This window comes from Montipora foliosa, chromosome 2 (genome assembly GCF_036669935.1).
Source record: "Montipora foliosa isolate CH-2021 chromosome 2, ASM3666993v2, whole genome shotgun sequence".
Lineage (NCBI taxonomy): Eukaryota > Metazoa > Cnidaria > Anthozoa > Scleractinia > Acroporidae > Montipora > Montipora foliosa.
The window spans coordinates 34,638,270-34,643,910 of record NC_090870.1 but is presented as its reverse complement, the minus strand read 5'-3'; positions in this window follow the sequence as shown (position 1 = coordinate 34,643,910).

Genomic DNA, 5,641 nt, shown 5'->3' with positions numbered 1-5,641 from the left:
GTCTAAAAACAGACCCCCATAGCGACCGCCTGTGCAGGTTACAAAATTGCCGACAACATTTTTTGTGTTCCTTAGGGTCCCCTTAACACATCTAGGCAGGTGGTTTGCTTTCACCATAAAAATCCCACGGGATTACATATGCTCCCTGACTAATGGTTACAATATCTCCCAAGTATTTTTTCTTTCTATTTTTAAATGTTGAATATTATGGATCCACCTCATAACTGTCAAACCATGATATAACTATAATGTTTGTCTTTTGGGTTTTCAAATGTTTTCACATATAGCAAATTATTGAAGAGTATTTACAACAAAAATCTTTCCGGATATATATCGTAACTTTCTTAGTTTGTCTCTGAATAGTCATTTACAAAATTTCTTTCATCAATAACATCAGAATCTTCTTATTTCTAAATCAATAGTAAGTAATAATTTTTCTTCTCCTTGACAGACCATAGTGATCTACACAAAATAAAATATCGACAAAATGTAATGCCTTTAAAAAAGGTGAGTATAGCTGAGGTAATTCTTCAAACATTATAATTTCTTTTTTTGTCAACTTAGTCAAATTCCTAAGAATTATTTTCTTCCTTTAATAAAGAGTGTTACAAAAATTAAGACCTTGGAAATTAAGGCCTAAGATCTAAGACTCTGGAGTCTTAATTTTGATACTCTGAAAATTAAGATTTAGTCTTAAGGCATTTTCCATTTGATAGAACTGATTAGCTAGACCAGGCATTTGAAAGATTTAATTCTAAAATGCTTCTAAATTAACATTCTTCAAGGATAATATACACTCCCTCAAAAGAAAATGAGGGGTTATTATGTAAGTATTCCTTGAAATTGTTGGGTTTTCTTTGCAAACTAATGGATCTGGTCGATCAGTTCTGACAAAAGGAAAGCACCCTTAATTTTTATAATACAAAAATTAAAACACTTTGTAAACAGTCGAAATTATGGGAAAAGAATCTAAGAAAATTTACCACTAGTCAGAAATTTAGAAGCTGGATGTTGTTTCCATACATAGTGACATGCTTGAATGTTATGTAACAAAAAAAAGCTAGTGCCATTCATCAATGCTTACTTCTGGGCATAAAAACTAAAGATCGGGTCTTTCTAACAAGGACAAACTCAATCTGTTAATTCTCTGCTTGCAACCACTATGTATATTCAAGTTATTTTGTCACTACATATCTGTTATCACGCAAACAAGTCAACAATTTTGCCACAAATCATGCGAACTATAAAAGGATACTGTAGATGATCAATCTTCTAATTATGTCTGATAGAAAACTGAACAAATTTTACATATAAGTCATAGGTAACTTTCTGTAAATATCTCTAAATTTGTGTCACTTACAAGCAGGCATTACTAAACAAAGGAATGGAATGGAATATACTGGAATAAACTAGAATATGCCGGAATGAAATGAAATGAACAAGAATGACACCAGAATATAGACACTAGAATGAAGCAAAATGAGACCCAAATAAGCTGAATAATCTTGAAAACGCCAAAATTTGGTATTTTAGTTAGCACTAATCGATTTTTGGTTCTTTCTGTCAGTCTTTATTGTGTCACATGATTTCCAAAGGGAATTTCATGTATTTTTGCTCATGAAAAAAATATTTTGTCCACAGCAAATAATTATTCATCTAGTGAGAAATATATCTATCAAATTAAATTTTTCTCACGACCAAAGTGCTCTGATGTTAAAAATGACAAAAACACATACAATTCCAATAGGGAATCATATAACAACAAAAGCTCACAGAAACAACTGGAAATTGGTCAGCGCTAACTAGAACACCAAATTTTGGCATTTTCAGGTTCATTCCACTATATTCCAGTTTATTTGGATCTCAATCCACTTTATTCCGATGTTATTCCGGCTTCTTCTGGTCAGTCCTTCCGGTGCCATTGTTGTTCACTTCATTTCATTCTGGTGTTATTGTCTCATTCAGACATATTCCGGTTCATTCTAGTATATTCTGTCTCATTCCTGTGTTTAATAACACCCCTTACAAGCTTATTTGTCAACTTACTATAATTAGCATATCAAATATAATCTGTTAGGGGGTAAGAGTATATCATGCTATTCTAGTACCTTGACACATTATTTATAAGGAACATTGAAATCAGTATAAACAGAAACAAAACAGTTTACAACAGAAACTATAACAACTTTAATAATTATGTTATAAATTATTCAGAATCTTAGGTTAATTGGATGTTATGAAGACTAAGACTAAAGAATGAAGACCCCATTCTTAGCTTTTGTAGTACACAATTTAAAAGCAGAGTCTTAGTTACTTTTCATAGTACAAGAACAAAAACTTCCACTTCCTTTCCTGTAATTTCCACTGTTTACAAAGGGTTGATAATGTACAACAACAACTAAGACTAGCCTTTACTTTTTATAGTACCAAAATTAAGACCTCAGAATCTTAGGTTTAAGACCTTAGTTTTTGAGAGTATTAGTTTTTACGACACCTTTTAATAAATATATCTCTTTTCCACAAATAATGAATCCTGTCAATAATAATAATAATTGTCAGAATTGCTATTGTTCACATCAACACCATTTCCCTTACAAAACTCAAATGCACATTCTCAAATGGCGAAGCAAATTAATAAGTTTAGATACATTTTCATTGGCAGAGAAAACTACATGTAGTCACGATGCGTGGATTAAATATGTTGTTCAACAACAATGTGAGTAAAATTGTTATTACCATTTGCTCCTATCTTTGAAGCATGATAGATTTTGCACAAAATTTTACTTTTTAACACAAATGGTTTGTCTGGGTATGATCATTTTTGACGAATGAAATGTTCGCATAACTGCCAACATTTTATTCGTCAAAAGTAACACATAACTGTACAAACCACTAATATTGAAAAATAAAAATTTGCCAAAATTTGTCACGCTTCAAGGATCGACACAAATAGTAGTATTATTTAATTCATACTACTACTTTAACTGAAGATATCCTAACCCTTACTCAAATTACTTTATTTCTCTTTGTAAAAAATTGATGATGATAATCTTTACAAAATCAAAATTTGTGCAGTTATTGATCCCTAAAAATAATAATAATAATAGCTTCCTTATCCCAATGTAATTGCACACTGTACATTTTGATAACAAAATTAAGTATCAAAACAACCTTTTTTTAAGAAAATTACTACAATTGTATTCTAGAACTTATTAACTAATTAAATAGCAATAAATGAACTTAAAACTTTTCATTACCACAGACTGTCCGATGAGGTCCATGTTTCCTTTTATTGAATTATTTAATTGCCTTTTTTCTCCTAGATGACAGTTTAGAAACAGCAAGTGGTTCCAGTAAGTCAACTTTGTCAAACAAGACACTCTTTAAGTATTTACTTGGAATGAGGACACATGTTTTATGAGTCAAATGAGTCAATGAGTCATGAGTCAATGATTAGCAATAATTTGTTGATTAAGCCTAAGCCCTCGTTTCAGTGATTAGGCCTAAGCACTCTCTGAAATTTTAGCTTTCATTTTATGGTTTAATTAACTGCACTAACTTATTGACTCATTGACTCATAAATACTTGACACTTACTTAGAATACCATGTTGCAAAGAAATAGGGTAATCTATTTTGGAAGAGTTGGAAGCAAAGTAGAAAAATTGAATTCTTAAGTTTCACTCATGTTTTCCAATGAAGACAACAGAAAAAGTCTACATGATAACAGAATTCAGTTCTTGGAGAATTGAATCAGGATACCAACATAGCTGCTGTTTTATAATTTGGGAACATCAACATAGCAGTAATGACATCATGTGAAATCCAAGAATAAATTAAAGCAATGCTTTATTAATTAGTAATTTATTTTGTGACAATACCCTTTAGATAGCTAACATGAAAACTGAAACTATAAATTAGAAGAAAAAAATTAATATTAAGTATTAGTACAAAAAACATCTGAAACAAACTAAGAAATGTTGGGCATTTCCAATACCAGTATACCGCTGCTAGTTTTATATTGATGAATTTATCAAGTTATTAACAGGCAAGATTAAAGTATAAATACCTTATTGATAATATTTTCAAAAGATAAAATTACAGCCCCCCCCCCCCCCCCCCCAAATTTAAGAGTCCCCTCCCCCCAATTTCACAGACCATCTGAATCTGGATTGTATTGTTAACTTATTTGCAAGGAACAGTGGTAAGTCAAATTAATCCTATTCAATACCAAAGACTGCTTCAATGCATGACAAAATTTATGCTATACAAGGCTCTGCTCTAACGGCGCCCACTCACCTGATGCAACTAACATTTGGCTTCAGGCAAGTGAGAAAATTTACCTGGTCGCCTGGCGGAGCACTCTGACTTATTGTATTTCTAGCAGATAAGGTGGCTAAATATTTTAATATGCTGGTGGTTACACTTTACAAAACCTCTCAGAAAATGTTTTTTCTTCGTACAAAACAATCGGTTCAAAGACTTTCCATATGATTTCACATGTAACATGATCCGTGATGATCATGTACTCAAAAAAATAGCATTAAATTTGGAACATTTCTTGGTTATAGTTCTGAAAAAAAATTGTTACTTCTATTCTATTTTAATATTTTTATAATTTTTCGTTGCTGCGCCTGCTTGTCTAAAATACATTTAAGGTTATGGTTGTTTTTCCCCTGTATATGAAATAATGAAATAAAAAAGAGGAAAGAGATCATGTTATTTATTGTTGTTTTAGAAACAGAGCAATCCCACATTATTTTTGGTTTGTGGCAAATCATTGGGTGCCCTAAACAAATAACACTGTGACTGACACTTCGACGGAATCCACAAAAAACTCATTCCACAAAACATTTTACTGATAATATAAAAAAAAAAATAGTTCAGTTCTGTCGTGTAGCCATGATTTTCGTCTAGATCAAGATGACTTGCTTAAATAAAAATTGAAAGCTTTTGAGCCGCAGTGGTTTCGTTGTTTTACGGCAGTTTTTACAAAAGCTCCACCAGAATCAAGCGGCATTGATTCATGTTTTGAAAATTTATTTTCAACCCAACTAACCAATAAAAAGGTTTACCTGTATTAGACTCAAACGTTTTTACATAAAGCTGCCTCAATTGATCTTTACTTTTTCACTTTTAAATCTTGAAAACATCGGTGACATTAGGGCCAGGTTATATTTGAGAAAATACACCACGGCTTACTCTGGCAGCGGCCTACATAAGACACAACCACCCCATATAAATGGTACAAAATCTGCGTTCGTAGCTTTCTCAAGCCGCATCTTATCCAGGCAAGCAAGTTTATACTCATATAAATAGTTTCTTTCACGTCTTATGTACACCGCAGCTTATTTTCTCCCTTATAAACGGCCCTATTGCCACCTTTCTTGTTTTTCTCAAGTATGGCGTGAAAAATTTCACAGGTTGCGGGTTTTTCTTGCAGTGATTTCGATGATCACCAGAGCAGTAGCAGCAATATTTTGCTCAGAGAGAAATGGATGAACATCTCACTGCGTTGTTCATTAATTAATTAAATCATTAATTAATTTGAGCAACCAACTTGGAGGGCTGGGTACCCAAGCTAAAATATTTGGGAGGCTGAAGAGCTCCCCGAAATTTTCCTTAGAACACAGCCTTGCTATA